General features: G+C 34.7%; 1 long non-coding RNA gene across 2 annotated transcripts in view; it reads right to left on the bottom strand.

Moving 5' to 3' along the window:
• The window catches only part of LOC110257293 (uncharacterized), a 135,468-nt gene that overhangs the window by 18,225 nt on the left and 98,939 nt on the right, over positions 1–18,304 (bottom strand). The window contains exon 3 of one of the 2 annotated variants that reach the window (XR_014831100.1): positions 15,101–16,361. The exons of the other annotated variant lie outside the window; for it this stretch is intronic. This is a non-coding gene — a long non-coding RNA (uncharacterized LOC110257293). Of the gene's footprint in view, positions 1–15,100; positions 16,362–18,304 lie in introns of those variants that run through there. 2 annotated transcript variants of the gene reach the window in all.

Raw genomic sequence — 18,304 nt, 5'->3', positions numbered from 1 at the left:
ATATTTACATTTAATGTTTTTAAATTGTAGAAAAAAGAAATAGTAAAGCTGGAACATTAAATTAGCAATATAAATGGCTAACTTCAACCGATCTATAATTTGCTCATTTGTAGCATGGATATAATAATGTTTGCCACTCTTCACAAAGATTTTATACCATCAAAGGAGACAAATGAGAAAACTATTATGGAAAAAGCCCACCTCTTTAATCTATTTGCTGCCCTTTTTCATCTGGACTACACCTTATTACCATCCTCACCCCCAAACATATTCTATTCAACACACTATACCATTGCAATTTTATTATGTACTGTTACCACGAGTTGAAAAATTTAACAATTTAACACCTAACTAGGCTGTGCTCCTTTTTCTCCCTTCATGGTGTCTCTTCATCTTAATTTGTCTCTGTTCTAATTATTTCTGCAGCATATTCAATATGAGCATACAGACAGGAGAAAGAAAATATCTTCTGGATGTTTCAAGAACATAAAAATTTAGTTAAAAATTATTTTATATGGCCTAAAATTCCAAAAAGAAAAAGAAAACACAAAAACAAAAACCAAAGATCACAGCAGTGTGGAAGATGCTAGCACCCTAGCTGAAGCTCACTAGACAACCTATGCATCAGGAGCCTCTCCTGTGGCCCTGATGCCAATGGTGTTGGAGCCCATAGTTTCCTGGAAGTGCCCAAATCATCTGTTAATTCTTCTACTGCAGCTACAGCAAGAAATTACATTTTCTCTTTTATATTTCTTTCTGAATTCCCTTAGCAACAAAGAAACCACCTGTTGAGGGACTCTAGGCAGTAATGCTTCTAGATTCCCATGTCCTTGGGAAACGGTGGAGAGCTAAGGTGGATGGGAACAGAACTTGGAACTGATAGAAAGTATCTGTCAGATTGCCTGTACTAGTTTGATAGGGCTAACAAAGTACTCCAGACTATATGGCCTTGAAAAACAGAAATTTTATTTTCTCACAATTCTGGAGAGCAAAGATTCAAAACCAAGGTATTGGCAGGGTTAGTTCCTGCTAAGGGCTGTGAGACAAGGCTCTGTTCTAGAGCTCTCTCTCTTTGACTACTCCTTGATGGCTGTTGTCTTCTCAAGTTTCTTCACATTATTTTCCCCCTATGTGTATATGTGTCCAAATTTCCCCTTCTATATTGGATTTTGGCCCATCCTAATGACTTCATTCTAATTTAAGTCTGTAGAGAGCCTATATCCATATAAAGTCACATTCTGAGATATTGGAGATTAAGATTTCAACATATGAATTTTAGGGAAATACAATTCAACATATAAGAGTGTCCTGATGTAGCAGGTAAATAAGTGATTCATCTCCCAGATGGGAATTTATTCAACTTCTCTATTTGTATCTTTTCCCACTATTCCAGAAGGAATCTTGTTTTCTCTTTTAACTTATTCTAATAGTTAGCTACTTGGCACATTAGTCTCAATATCTGTCAGTCAGTCAATTGCTAAAGACTGACTGAGCTAAACATTTAATACTACATTCCAGATTTCCAAAATAGCAAGTCATTTTGCATTTCAGATTTCACATTGTTTTTCTATATAGGCTGTTCCATTAATTTGCTCAATATAAATCTATTGAGATGCTATACACCAGACACTGATTTTAAAAATGCATTGATTTGTTACACATTGGAGATAGGAATTCAAATAAATGTGTTATTGATTCAGAGAGCTTATATTCAACAAGAAGATAGATAAATCAACATCTCAAATATTAATAATTGTTATTAGATGAATCCCATGCTTTGGGAATAGAGGTAGGCTCATTAGAGAGCTCATTTTTCTACAGAATTCATTTTGACTCCCAAATATTAATCACTATACTTATCCCACCACAAACAACTCCACATTACTGTCTACCTGTAGAACATATATCAATACTTATTTGTGCCTCTGTCCCTAAACACTAATACATGTTAAGTTCTCTCACACAGTACCTTAGTTTCTCTCTACATTTCTTTCTCCTTTCAATCTTCTACTTGGTTTCATCCTCTTTTCTTTCTCATTTCATTTTAACAAATTCATAGTAACTAGTCAGTTTTGCTGTAATATGACATAGGTGTTGATAAAAATTAATGTACTATTCAAAAATCATGCCACAAAAAAAACACAAGACTTTGAGGAAAATGAGTTTTAGATCTGATATTTATAATCAGTATTTAATAATGTATTTTCCTTTATTCAAGAGATTGCACATGGGGGAGGCACATGTATTTACTATATAATAAATATGTACATTTTTTAATGTCAGTGTTCTAAGTTTTTCCCATTTAATGTTTTTCAATATGAATATAAATGTTTAAATTGTATAACCATATATATCCATTAAATTACATTAAGTTGCATTGTTCTGAAATGTTCATTTTGTAAATATTTGAGGAAAAAAATGAATTATAGTCGTGATTCTTTCCTCCCAGAGTATAAGTCACGTAGAAAGCACATATTATTTTATCAAGGTATATTATTTTATCCAGGTTTATCTTTCATATAATGTGTTGGATAGACATGAAAGCAATAAAAGTATGACTAAATTGGTATTAGAGTAAAAAACCTGCTTATCCATTCTAAAAAAGACATATTTGCTAAATAAGGATAATAATAGTATCAAATTCATAGTCTTGAAAATTAATATTAAACTTGTAAAGTAGTACCTGACATGCATTGTTCATTCATTAATGCTGTAATCATTAGCATAATCATCCTGTTATAATTATAGCTATCCAGACAGACAGAATCTATCTAAAATCTGTAAGGACGCAAGACACACAGAAAATATCATAGATCCCTTTTGTGAAACATTGAAAAGGGCAGCAAAATATCATAAGGCTTCCCCTTTACTTTATGCCAAAGGAGACAGGAATATTCTAATATACATTACTTAACTTCTGAAAAAGTTCCAGACTATATATAAAAGCAAATGACTGTTTCCTAAAGAAAAATCTGAGACACTTGAAAGATATAAAAATCATGAATAAACACAGGAAAATGTCCATTAAAGTGTAAACATAACAATATGTTTTCTTTCAGATTTGGAAGTGGAGATAGATAACCAATATCAAGACTAAATAATAAAAATGATCTTTTGAATTAATATAACAGTCTTGAATTAATAATAATACAATATTTAAAAAAAATTGAACTCCATTATGGATAATTACTGAAAAATTTGGAATGCCAATTGTTGAAATGTGTTTTCTTGCACTGTGTGTTTCTACTGCACACGAGAGGGCTTTGCATTTAGATATGAAAATTTTATTTGAAAAATACCAACTAAGATGTTAAGATTTAAAAAAAAAGATTTTACAAAAAAATGCATTTATTAGGTCCGTGTGCATGCATCTGTGTGTAGGTCAGTGTTTGTGCATGTATGTCTATATGCTTAATTACCTGGCATTTTTTTTTCTCAGAATTAGGAGTGACACAAACATCTAAGGGAGTAGAATAATTTATTACCTTGGTGGAATATGAAAGGGTTAATGCCCATTCTTAGCTTTTTTTTTTTGATTTGTACTTCTGCTTATTCTAAAAGTTAAATTGAAATTTTATAGCACTTTTCTACTCTTTAAACAGCAAAAATAGATCCAGTTCCTACTTTTCATAGAATGAACAATTCCTAAGTATAGTCTAGTATTAGTACCTGTGTTTTTATTTTATAAGCATTTGTTACTTTCTTATTTTGTTCAAATATTATATTGACTAATGTTTGTAATATTTAAAAGCAATACTCAACTGTATTTGTTGAAATATATTTTCATAACTTTTATATTTGAGTTATTTTAGAGCTAAATGAGATTTATTATAAAGATTCTTGTTACACTTTTAAGTTTCCATTCAGTAATTAGAATTCTCTAGAGTTCACATCAATTCAATATATAATAAAGATGCTCTGTTGGTAAAATAAATTTTTACTTATTTCCTGCTGACCATTCTTCTCTTTGACACTGTAAGAAATTATACTTATATATCCTCCAGCTGATTCTCTTCAAAATATTTTACCCACATTTGGGTGCCAGTGGCATAAAAATTACCATAAATTTATGTCATGTTAGTTGTTGGTAAATTTCAATACTAAAATGTTTATAATAAACCACTGTTAGACATGTGATACATATGAGACATAAGGTAGCCTATCTTTTTCTTAAAAGGAGTGTTTGTAAGATCTAATTTTCTCTTTAAAATGAGATTAATCAATCTGTCCTGGGTAGTATAGTTGAAAAGGCTTAGCTAACTTTTAAAAGTACTGGCTTCTTAAAAAAATTAATGTAAAATAACATAATTCTTTCAAACTGAGTTTTTCTTACTTTACCAGCATGCTACACAAAATGATTTCTTACTTTTACCAGCATGTTAGACAAATTTAACAAATAAATGACATTTTAATGCAAAAAGAAAAAATATATTTGACTAAATATTTTAAAATTATTATGTTTATTAAACCACCACAACAAAATACATTATTTTATTTTGAGGGATTGAAAAGTATTTGAGGGATTAAGTAGGAAAGTATTTGGGGGATTAAGTAAGAACATTAATGTGTTATTAAGGAGGAAAGTAATATTTTAACAAGAATATTGTATTTTGCCTATCTGTGTACTTCTCTGGGTTATTCTGACATTTCGAATATACATATGTACATCTTTGACTCCATTATAAAATATATGAAGTAACAAAGTTTTTTGAAAAGAATTATTTCTTTTTAATCAATATTATGCTTATTTATCTTGACCTTATAAAAATAAAACACATAACAGGAATGATATTTTTTCTTCACATGAACATCACATAAAAATATAGTGATATTTCATTAAAAATTTTTACCATATTTGTTGTTAGTTCCAATACAAACCATAAAAATTTAATATGTATCAAGTGTTACTTACTTAGGTGACAGGCCAATTGCCAAAATTATACCATGCCAACTTTTAGCAAAATAGATAATATTTATGTTGAGCATAATAACTGCATTGCGCTTGTGTTTAGAAAGTATAAAATACTGTAGGAGTTCCTGTCGTGGCTCAGTGGTTAACGAATCAGATGAGGAACCATGAGGTTGCAGGTTCGATCCCTGGCATCGCTCAGTGGGTTAAGGATCCGGTGTTGCCGTGAGCTGTGTTGTAGGTCACATACTCAGCTTGGATCCCACATTGCTGTGGCTCTGATGTAGGCCAGCGGCTACAGCTCCAATTGGAACCCTAGCCTGGGACACTCTACATGCCGCAGGAGAGGCCCAAGAAATGGCAAAAAGACAATAAAATACAATAAAATACTGTAAACCATATTTCAATTCTCATTTTACTACATTTAAGTTAATGTATCTACTTCCAATCATGATGAAGTAAGCACAAGGTATACTTAAGCCCTAAAAATAACTAAAAACAAAACAAAAAACTTGACACAAAGTAAACAAATGTTTCAGACATTAGATGCTAAAAAGTATAAGAATTTGATTACACCTGCTTGGTTTTTGTTTCTCAGGATTGCTTTGGCAATTCTGGGTCTTTTGTGGTTCCATGTAAATTTTTGGATTATTTGTTCTAGTTCTGTGAAAAATGTCATGGGTAATTTGATAGGGATTGCACTGAATCTGTAGATTGCTTTGGGTAGTATGGACATTTTTACAATATTAATTTTTCCAACCCAGGAACACGGAATATCTTTCCATTTCTTGTACATCTTCTTTAATTTTCTTGATTAATGTTTTATAGTTCTCGGCATATACTTACTTCCTTTGCCTCCTTGGTCATGTGTATTCCCAGGTATTTGATTTTTTGGGATGTAATTTTAAAAAGTATTGTATTTTTGTATTCCTTTTCTAAAGTTTCATTGTTAGTATATAGAAATGCAACTGACTTCTGAATATTAATCTATATCCTGCTAATTTGCTGAATTTGTTGACCAGTTCAAGTAGTTTTTGGGTTGAGTCCTTAGGGTTTTCTATGTATAGTATAATGTCATCCACATACAGTGAAAGTTTTACCTCTTCTCTTCCTATTTGAATGCCTTTTATTTCTTTTGTTTGTCTGATTGCTGTGGCTAGGACTTCCAGTACTGTGCTGAATAGCAGTGGTGAGAGTGGGCATCCCTGTCTTGTTCCAGATTTGAGAGAGAAGGCTTTCAATTTTTCCCCATTGAGTATAATATTTGCTGTGGGTTTGTCATAAATGGCTTTGATTATGTTAAGGAATGTTCCCTCTCTACCCACTTTGGCGAGGGTCTTGATCATGAATGGATGTTGGACTTTGTCAAATGCTTTTTATGCATCTATTGAGATGATCATATGGTTTTTGACTTTTCTTTTGTTAATGTGGTGTATGACGTTGATTGATTTGTGTATGTTGAATCATCCTTCTACACCTGTGATGAATCCCACCTGGTCATGGCATATGATCTTTTTGATATGTTGTTGGATTTGGATGGCTGAAATTTTGTTGAGAATTTTTGTGTCTATATTAAAATATATTGGCCTATAGTTTTCTTTTTTTGGTTGTAATTTTGTCTGGTTTTGAAATTACAGTGATGGTGGCATCGTAGAATGTCTTTGGGAGTGTTCCTTCTTCTTCAAACTTTTGAAAAAGTTTAAGGAGGATGGGTATAATTTCCTCTTTGGATGTTTGGTAGAATTTGCCTGTGAAGCCATCTGGTCCTGAACTTTTATTTGTAGGGAGTGTTTTTATGACATATTCAATTTCATTTCTAGTGATCAGTCTGTTCAATTGGTTTATTTCTTCTTGATTCAGTTTTGGCAGGCTGTAAGCAGGAGGCATAACTCTCCCAGACCTCAGGCAATGTTACAAAGTCATGGTCATCAAGACCACGTGGTACTGGTACCAAAACAGACAGACCGACCAATGGAACAGAGTAGTGAACCCAGAAATAAACCCAGGCACCGACGGTCAATTAATCTTTGACAAAGGAGGCAAGAACATAAAATGGGGAAAAGACAGTCTTCTCGGCAAATATCGTTGGGAAACCTGGACTGCTGGATGCAAATCAATGAAACTATAACACACCCTCACACCATGCACCAAAATAAACTCAAAATGGCTGAAAGACTTCAATATATGACAAGACACCAAACTCCTGGAAGAGAACATAGGCAAAACATTCTCTGACATCAACATCATGAATAATTTCTTGGGTCAGTCTCCCAAAGCAACAGAAATAGAAGTAAAAATAAACCAATGGGACCTAATCAAACTGACAAGCTTTTGCACAGCAAAGGAAACCAAAAAGACAATTTACAGGATGGGAGAAAATTGTTTCTAATGATGCAATGGACAAGGGCTTAATCTCTAGAATATACAAGCAACTTACACAACTCAACAGCAAAAAAGCCAACAGCCCAATGGAAAAAATGGGCAAAAGACCTGAATAGACATATCTCCAAGGAAGATATACAGATTCCCAGAAAGCACATGAAAAAATGCTCAAAAGCCCTGATTATTAGAGAAATGCAAATCAAAACTACTATGAGATACCACCTCACAGTAGTCAGAATGGCCATTATTAAAAAGTCCACAAATAACAAGTGCTAGAGGGGTTGTGGAGAAAAGAGAACCCTCCTGTCTTGTTGGGGGGAATGTAAGCTTGTACAGCCACAATGGATAACAGTATGGAGATATCTTAGAAAACTATACATAGAACTACCATATGACCCAGCAATCCCACCCTTGGACATAAATCTAGACAAAACTTTCCTTAAAAAAGACACATGCACCCACATGTTCATTGCAGCTCTATTCATAATCAGCTCTATTCATAATATCCAAGAGCTGGAAACAACCCAAATGTCCATCAACAGATGACTGGTATATAGACACAATGGAATACTACTCAGCCATCAAAAAGAATGAAATAATGCCATTTGCAGAAACATGGATGGAACTAGTGACTCTCATCCTGAGTGAAGTAAGTCAGAAAGAGAAAGACAAATACCTTATGATATCATTCATATCTGGAATCTAATATAGGGCACAAACGAACCTTCCCACAGTAAAGAAAATCATGGACTTGGAGAATAGACTTGTGGTTGCCCAGGGGAGGGAGTGGGAGGGATTGGTAGCTTCAGGTTAACAGATGCAAACTATTGCTTTTGGAATGGATTAACAGTGAGATCCTGCTCTGTAGCACTGAGAACTATGTCTAGATACAATGTAGCACAACAATGGGAGAAAAAAATTTATGAGTACATGTATGTGTAACTGGGTTCCCATGCTGTACAGTGGGGAAAATAAAAAGTGTATTGGGGGAAATAACAATAAAAAATAAATAAATAAATTCAATGCAAAAAAAAAAAGAATTTGATTACAGACATGAAGAAAACAAATAAAACAGTGTTGATATTAACAGAGCTTCTGCCTTTTACATATTTTTAGATTCTAAGTCAGGTAGAGGAAACCAAACAGGATTTAAAAACTTTACTGAGATGAGGAGTTCCTGTCGTGGCTCAGTGGTTAATGAATCCAACTAGGAAACACAAGTTGAAGGTTCAATCCCTGGCCTTGCTCAGTGGGTTAAGGATACGATGTTAAAGTGAGCTGTGGTGTAGGTCGCAGACGCGGCTCAGATCTGCCAGCCTATGCCACAGCTTTGATTTGACCCCTAGCCTGGGAACCTCCATATGCTGCGGGAGTGGCCCAGGAAATGGCAGAAAGCCAATAAAAAAAAAAAAAGCTTTACTGAAATGAGAAGGTAGAGACTAGAAATCTAGAGATGCTGAGGTGGCTGAAACTTAGGGAACTACGAAGAAAAATAAATCTAGAAATATGCATAGTGTCCCAATTGGCTATTTGTTGAGTATGAATCTATGCAAGTGTGGAGAATAATTCTAAAAGGCCAGGAAAAGGAAAAGTGAAAAATTGTTAACTTAAAACTCTCCATTAATCACACAGGACAAGCATCTATTTGAGATATGTACAGGCAAAATTACTATTTTTTTAAGTGACCACCTGGCCATTTAATGGAGATAGAAGTCTCATGTCTTAGTAAAAGGACTGAACAATCCCTAGTGTAAATGTTACAGTTTATTGTCTCTTAAGCTAGTATTTCATTGACTTGCCAATAACTAAACAAGAAGCCAAAGTAAATTCCAATACTCCTTAAGAAAACAACCCACTCAACAAGAAAATACAATGACCAGCATCCTACCAAAATATGACAAGAAACAAAAATTTTTCAAAAGTGAATTGGTAAATTTAGAGGCATAACAAGATAATTTAATGAAATAGAAGTGTTTTTCAGAAATATTAACAGCCTCAATAATCCATGAGGAAATTTCAATTTGTCCAACATATGTGTGATTAAAGACCAAGAAAGAGAAGGGTGTGGGAATGAGAAGAAAAATCAAAGTAATAACAATTTTTTTTCCAAATTTGTGTGTGTACACACACACGTATATATTTATATATTATATACATATAAAACATTACTTACATATTATTTCTTCCACCTTTACATTTTGGTCTTTTTATTATTTTTTTCTGTATGCCTTTTAATGCACTAAAATTCTTTAAATTTTTAATGGAACTCATTTTTTTTAATAAATAGCAAGAATCTTTGTAGTCCTTTTGAAGAAATAATTGCCCATCCTAATTTCATGAAGGTTTCTATTGCTTTTTAGAAACTTTGACATACCAGTTTTTCTATATGGTGACCCAATTTAACAGTATCATCTGATACATAAATTGGCATTGTAGAGCCAGCTTATGTGTGCTGGTCTCTGTCTGGTGTCTTTGAACTAATTAGTTCTTCAACAGTAACTACACTATCTTAGAGTGGCTTTTCAATATCTACTTAAGTCCTCAAATTTCTTCTTTCACACATTTTAGATTATCCTGGGATACTTGCAATTTGGTATGTAATTTGATTGTGAATTTACATATAGCTACTGGGAATTTTACTGAGACTAAGCTAATTATTCATAAGTTTGAGGAAAATTAATGTTTCCATTTAAAACAATCAAGTTTATGAAATTCATATACTTAGATATTTTTAAATAATTGTATTGGAGAATAGAAGACTTTGAACGTTGTGTTTGTTTCAGGTGTACAGCAAAATAAATCAGTTATACATATATTTGTTCCTTTTCAGATTCTTTTTCCATATAGGTTATTACAGACCATTGAAAGATTATGTATACGTACCTTAGGTTCTTGAAAACTAGTGTTGTCATTACATAGAGTTCTATGTATCAATATGCTTCATATGTTAATATTTCATTTAGGATTTTTGTATCATGTCCATGACAGAAATTGAACTACTAGTCAAAATAATCTTTTCAGGTGTGTTGAAAAAACTTTATTTGCTTAGTTTTAATAAAATTATTGTATTTTCATAAAATTAGTTGGGAAATTCTTCCTTTACTATATTTCATAATTAAATTTTGTGTTATTGACAACTAAATCATTTAAATGATTTTGGTCTGGAATTATATACACATCTGAGTGTGCATGAATGTATATGTGTGTCTTAAATTCATTATTTAGTTGGTTTTAAGTTATATTTTTTATGGATTTTTCCCATTTAATTTTTTAGCTTATTGGATTATAATTTATTATTTTTAAAGTCTTTTTAGTATCAGTAGATTCAGAAGGAATAAACTCTGCACTCCTGAGTTTGGTATTTTGAAAACACTTTTTAGTTTAATTTTTAATTCCCATTTCAAATTTATTGATATTTTGAAAAATTTATTTTTTGTCATCTTATTTTCAAATTCTCTAATTTTTTAATTTTTTTGCCATTTTCTACTCTTACGAGATTGAATTTCCTTATCATTTATCTAAATTCATAAAATTAAAAGTTGATTTCAATCTTTATCTTTTTTTAAATACTAAGCCCATTTAAAAAGTATAAGAATGGTTCTTAAAGGAGCTGTATCAGGATCTAAGGAATGTAGTGTTGGATCAGCTTGAATGTGTCAACTTATACAGAACAAGGAGAGATTCTGATTTCCATGGGTTGACTTGAGTGCCTGTGAATGACTAACCGTTCTTGGTCAGATGATGTAATTATAAACCCAAAAGTGATTTAACAGAATTAAGTTGAAACTCCTGAACCTCTTTGGTATTCCATAGAAAAAGATGTTAAGAGAGAGAAAAGGATCAGAAATTTGGAATGGATATACCATATCCAACTTGTATACTCATCCTCTACAAATGTTCTTTGAAGGGAAAAAAAAAAGAGTTCTTTATAAAGACTCTTTATAAAGAAATATAAGCCCAGTCCTTGTAAAAAAAAAAAAAAAATGGACTTAGAAGTTTTTAACAATATGATGGCTACTGTCCGTAGGCAGAGAATGCCAGTGGAAGTGTTGCCATGAGACTGAGCCTATTGAAATAAATGGAGATGGTGACTGATGCCAAATAGCATGATTTAAATGCCATTTATAAGTATATATACCATAATGGGTAGCAGAGTCAAATTAGAATTATTTGGGTAACAATGATTTTTGATTCAGCTGGTGATTGAGATTCCAACAATGGAAATATCTTGGCAGCTTACCAGAAATTAAGTTTGTTCTGCATATACAGGAAATATCTCTGTTGTTAACAGAATTGACTAGAAGCACCATTAACAGTTACACTTATAGCCCTAAATCAATTCCCAGACTTGAACTAGTTTACAGAGTCAGAGAATTTATAAAAGCTATTACCAAAAAAAGAAAATTATAGGCCAATATCTTCAATGACTATAGATGCAAAAAATTCTCAACAAAAATTTAGCCAACCAAATCCAACAACATATACAAAATATCATATATCGAACATGACCAAGATTCTTCTAAAGTTCACAAAAATGGTTCAGTACATGCAAATCAATCAATGTCATATACCACATTAACAAAAGTAAAAAAAAACACATGATCATCTCAATAGATACAGAAAAAGCATTGACAAAAATCCAAAATTCATTCATGATAAAAACTCTTTTCAAAGTGGTTATAGAGGGAAAATAACAATCAAAGCCTTTTATGACAAACCCACAGCCAATATACAACTCAATGGAAAGAAGTTGAAAGCCTTCCTGCTAAAATCTGGAACAAGACAAGGATGCCCACTCTCACCACTTTTATTCAACAGAGTTTTAGAAATCCTACCAACAGCTATCAAACAGAAGAAATAAAAGGCATCCAAATTGGAAGAGAAGAGGAAAAACTGTCACTCTATGCAGATGCCATAATACTATATATAAAAAACCCTAAGGACTCCACATAAAAACTTCTCAAACTGATCAATGAATACAGCAAAGTAGCAGGATACAAGATTACAATTCAGAAATTGGTTGCATTTCTGTACACTGACAATGAGATATTAAAAGAGGAATACAAAAATGCAATATTTTTAAAATTACACCACAAAAATTAAATACATAGGAATAAAGCTGACCAATGAGGTGAAAGACTTATATGCTGAGAACTATAAAACATTAATCAAATAAATTAAAGAGAATTCAAAGAAATGGAAAGATAGTCAATGCTCTTGGATTGGAAGAATTGAGATTGTTAACATGGCCATACTACCCAAAGCAATCTACAGATTCACCATGATCCCCATCAATTTACCTAGGACATTTTTCACAGAACCAGAACCAACAATCAAAAAATTCATATGGAACCATAAAAGACCCAGAATTGCCAAAAAAATCATGAGGAACAAAAACCAAGCACAAGGCATAACTCTCCCAGACTTTAGACAATATTACAAAGCTCCAGTAGTCAAACAGTATGGTCCTGGCACAACACAGACATGCAGACCAATGGAACAGAATAGATAATCCAGAAATAAACCCAGACACCAATGATCAATTAATCTTTGACAAAGGAGGCAAGAATATAAAATAGGAAAAAAGACAGTCTCTTCAGCAAGCTGTGCTGAGAAAACCAGATAGCTACATGTAAATCAATGAAGCTAAAACACAACTTAATGCCATACACAAAAATAAATTCCAAGAGGCTTAAAGACTTAAGTATAAGATAAGAGACCATCTTTCCTAGAAGAGAACATAGGCAAAACATTGTCTGACATCAATCATACAAATGTTTTCTTTGGTCAGTCTCCCAAGGCAATAGAGTTTTTTTAAAAAAAATAACCCAATGGAACATCATCAAATTTTCAAGCTTTTTCACCGAAAAGGAAAACATAAAAACCCAAAAAGACAACTTACAGAATGGGAGAAAATTGTGGCAAACCATGCGAATGACAAGGGCTTAATCTCAAAACATACAAACAACTCATACAACTTAACAGCAATAAAAAACAAACAACCCAATTGAAAAATGGGCAGAAGACCTAAATAGACATTTCTTCAAAGAATACATGTGGGTGGCCAACAGGCACATGAAAAAATGCTTAATATCACTAATTATTAGAGAAGTATAAATCAAAACTGCATTGAGGTACCACCTCATGCTGGTCATGATGGCCATTATTAGTAAGTATACAAATAAATTCTGTAGAGGGTGTAGAGAAAAGGGAATCATCCTACACTGTTGGTGGGAATGTAAATTGGTGTAACCACTATAGAAAACAGCTTGGAGATACCTTGGAAAACTAAATATGGAACTACCATATGATCCAGCAATCCTACTCCTGGGCATATACCCAGAAAAAAAATCATCCATTTAAAAAGATACATGAACCCCTATGTTCACTGCAGCACTGTTCAAAATAGGCAAGATATGGAAACAACCAGATGAATGGATTAAGAAGATGTGGTACCTATACATAAATTAAATAGTACTCAGCCATAAAAAAGAGCAAAATAATGCCATTTGCAGCAACTTGGATGGAACTAGAGTCTCTCATAGTAACTGAAGTCGGTCAGAATGAGAAAGACAAACACCACATAGTATCGCAAATCTGGAATCTAATATATGACACAAATGAACCGGTATACAGAAAAGAAACAAACTCACGGCCATGGAGAACAGACTTGTAATTCCCAAGAGGGAGGGTAGGAAGTGGAAGGGAATGGGATTTGAGGGTTAGTATATGCAAACTATTGCATTTGGAGTGGATAAGCAATGAGATTCTGCTGTATAGCCCAAGGAACTACATCTGATCACCTGTGATGGAACATGATGGATGATAATATGAAAAAATGAATTCTATATTATATATATGTGTGTGTGTGTGTGTAACTGGGTGACTTTGCTGTACAGCAGAAATTTACAGAACATTGTAAATCAACTACAATAAAAAATAAAAGCAAGCTTTTCTTCTCTTACAGAAATATCCTACTGCTTAATCAGTGTCACTCTATAATTTTCCCTTTAGTAAACTTTAAAAGAAAATCCAGCCATAGGTGACAATATGGTTCATAGGTGAACCTCAAGGACATCATGCCTAGTGAAACTAGCCAGTAATAGAAGGAGTAAATACATGATTCATTTATATGAGATACCTAAAGTAATCAAAATCATAGAAGCAGAGAGTAAAGTATTGGTTGCTAGGGGCTCAGGGAAGTAAAAATAGAGAGTGGCTATTTAACATGCATAAAATTCCAATTACAGAAGGTAATTTTTAGAGGTCTGCTATACGACATTTTACCTATAGTTAACAATATTGTATCATAACTTTTTAAATAGCATAGGTGTCATGTCTAATGTTCTTACCATAATAACAAAAGAACTTGAGACCATTTACCAGGGTAACTGTACATTAGCAAAGGAGAGATAATCCGACTTCATGAAATACTGGCTTTAAACTGAAACTAGTATCTGGAGACCAAACATGTAATTTTATTCCACCAATCAGAGCATAGCTTTATGAATATCTAGTAATCAATAGAGTTTTGAGTTGGGTTCAGTTCCAGAATGTATAGTTTCAATAGACATACTCAACAAGAGGCAGACATTCCACACTGGTTTTTGTGTTCCATGGTGTAATGGTTTGTACTGTAGGAAAGGCCAAATGTTTTTATCTACAAAAGTAAAAAGTTTAAGGCAATACTATACAGGACCCAACAGAGTAATGCTGATTGAAAGGATGTGAAAGATGCAGCCACATTCAATTTGACTATTACCCTATACATAAAATATGTGTCTTGAGAAGTGATTGGTTTTCATTATATTTTTTTTATTTATAATGATTTTTATTTTTTCCATTGTATCTGGTTGGTTTTCACTAACTTTAAAAAAAAAAAAAACTTCATTATCTAATGCTTCAGGATAAACCACTCAAAACTGAGAGGTAAAAAAACAATTATTTTAACAGATGCAGATCTTTGAATTTTTTGTTTAGTAGTCATTTTTAAACATCTAAGATCTGAGTGTCTATCATTGAGTATGCATTCAATATGTATTTTGAATGAAGTTATAAATTATCATCTATCAATACTGAAACTACTTCAAAATTTTTAAACTGGGCAAACATTTTTACACGTCTCTGTCCCTAGGCCCCTGGCAATATTTTTCTCCTTGAATGCTTGTATTTATTTAATGAAATATTAAACATTAAAACAAAGTATTGAAACTATCAGAGCTCAGAATGCTGAAAAACAGAAGCTTTTTTGTAAGTGGGTCAGCAGATGTAATCTTAAGAGATTTCCCCCCTCATTTATGTTCTTTTGCTCCATTTCTAAATATTCTGATAATGGAATATTGTTTGTTGGTTCAGAGCACAGCATACATTTGCATGTGTATCTCAACTTCACAAATATTATCTCCAAGCTGTCTATGGATATATTTTTTGGGGGGTGGAGCAGTTCACTGTATATTACTCTGTCATGGAAGCTAGACACCCATTTTTTGCATTCCCCAACCTCCCCCTTGCATTCCCCTCTGCCAGAGCCCTCACAGAACAGCCCTGCCCAAATATTATTTGCATTCAGGCCAACACTTGGGGACCCCATTCCCTTATACTCTAAAGTAGAAATGAGGCTGTATTATGACAGTGCTCTTCAGTTTCCTTACCTTTACACTGGAGGCAGAGCAAGATCCCTTACTGTTCTGAGGTTGTGGGCCTCTGAAAGGCCTGTATCACTTACCCACCCCCTGCCCCAGGCTTTACTTCTGGGCCTCTACTCTCCAGCAATCCAACAGAAGGTCCTGTGGCCATGGAAGCTGGGGAGGCAGAATCTGGTGAACTGCCTCCTGCTCAGGCAGGTAAGAATAAAGCTAAGAGGATGGAGTTAGTGTTGTGGCTCAATGGTAATGAACTAGTATCCATGAGGACAAGTGTTCACTCAATGGGTTAGGGATGTGGTGTTTCTGTGAGCTGTGGAATAGGTTGCAGAGAAGGCTTGGATCCTGTGTTGCTGTAGCGCAGGCCATCATCTACAGCTCCAATTTGATCCCTTACCTGGGAACTTTCATGCGACACACATGTGGCCCTAAAAAGCAATAAATAAAGATAAGAGGAGTTGGACCAGTTGTACCACAGATCAAGTGCCTTGGACCAGAACCAAGGGATGTGGCCAAGCCTGTAGTCAGCCAGCAGCTACCTACTAATGAGGACTTCACTGACATTATCTTCATTCCGTGATGGCCTTTCCTCCAAGCTTCTGCAGACAGATGCCAGGGAGGGGGCGGTAGAGTGAAGAAAGTGATGACCTATGGAGCTTCACCTGACTGCAGAGCACAGCCACCTTGCTGGGTAAGACAGGAAGGGGGGATAAGTGAGCCTCTTGAAAGACTGAGCTTCTGCCAGGGCCACCTTGCAAAGATATGCATGAGGAATAGAACTTTCAGCTCATGGGGCATTCACCTGCCAGTACAGTGTGTGTTATGATTTATAAACAGAAACCTGGAATGGGATTCAGGGGCTCCACCCAGACCAATGAATTAGCTGATGGCCTTGGGTAAGTCCCTTTCCCACCCTGAGTCAAAGCTTCCTTCTGCATACAGTTTAGCAAGGAAACTGAACTACTTAATCATTTGCAGAATTCTAGCCTATCCTGGTCTGTTCAGTCTCCTTCCTGCACTCATTTGTTATGACAACATTGCATCAGGCCCTGATCATGGCCTGATTTCTTTCAGCCTCAGACTCCATTATTTAGGAACCTGGTGATCAAGCATGATGTGGAAGGGGGTCCAATTTTCAAGAGGCTGAGTTTCCCAGAGACTCAGGAGCTGGAGTGAGAGCTCAAGAAAGATTCACTCTGGGAGTTCCCATTGTGACTCAGTGGGTTATGAACCTGACTAGGATCCATGAGGATGTGGGTTCGATCCCTGGCCTCACTCAGTGAGTTAAGGATCTGCCGTTGCTGTGAGCAGTATAGGTTGCAAACATCACTTGGATCTGGCATTGCTGTGGCTGTGGCATAGGCCAGCAGCTGTAGCTCCAGTTCAACCCCTAGGCCTGGGAACTTCCATATGCTGCTGGTATGGCTCTAAAAAACAGTAACAACAACAAAAGGATTTATTCTGGCCAGCTCTTTTCCAGTCTAGCTTGCTCAACCTCCCATTAGGCCCCACTGCTTGCTCAAATGCATGTTCCCCCACCCTCTCTCTCAATTTTGCTCTTCCTGGCTTGTTCCATTCTCTTGGTGGTATTTATCCTTTGTGGTGATTAATGTAGACACTGGGCAAGTTCTGGCCAAAGGAAAATGCAAATTATGCCCCTGTCCTTTTCCCTGGTACACTGGGAGGGTCAGTCAAAAGCCCTTCTGTCTGTTTCTGCTGAGGAGGGACGAAGCCATGGTGGGGCTGAAGCTGTACAGGTCTAGCAAAGCAACAGAGGAGGCAAAGCGATCTTCACAAATTGCAGCTTGTTATGTACTTAGAGGGGCCAGACCCCACCCTAATGTCTGCCTGTTGAGTTCTGAACTGATCCTCAAACCCCACCAGCAGTGAGATGGTGGCACCTTCATAGTCAAGGCAAAAACATCTGGAAGGTCCCCAGTGGTGGGCTAGATTCTTCCTTTTCATCAGTAAAGGTTCAAATGGCCAACAGAACACATGCATGTAGTGCTGGATGACTGAATCACAGGTCTTTCCTTTTGACTTCCCTCACTAAACCTTGGACCATCAAGCCAATTAATGGAGTTTTTAAAGCCACTTTACATATATTTGGTAAGGGAAAAGTTATATGGGAAATTATATTTTGCATTAGTGGTATTTCGTGAGTTCACAGATGGTAGAATTAATGTATAGATGGAAAGAATATCTTAGTTTAGAGTAAGTGTCTATTTCAGTGAGAACAAATAATATCCCACTTCACGCAGTTTGAGATTGTCAATTTGCTGGTAGGTAAATGTCTGGCATTTCCAATGTATAATATAATATAGGTACCAATGAGTGGTCCTTCTCCTGGCAAATGAAGCCTTTAGCTGTA

This window comes from Sus scrofa, chromosome 16 (genome assembly GCF_054392235.1).
Source record: "Sus scrofa isolate SSC_HxYL_T2T_F1_AM1 chromosome 16, Sscrofa_HxYL_maternal_Yorkshire_Landrace_v2.0, whole genome shotgun sequence".
In the NCBI taxonomy this organism is placed as follows: domain Eukaryota; kingdom Metazoa; phylum Chordata; class Mammalia; order Artiodactyla; family Suidae; genus Sus; species Sus scrofa.
This window is presented reverse-complemented; position numbering and strand designations above follow the sequence as displayed.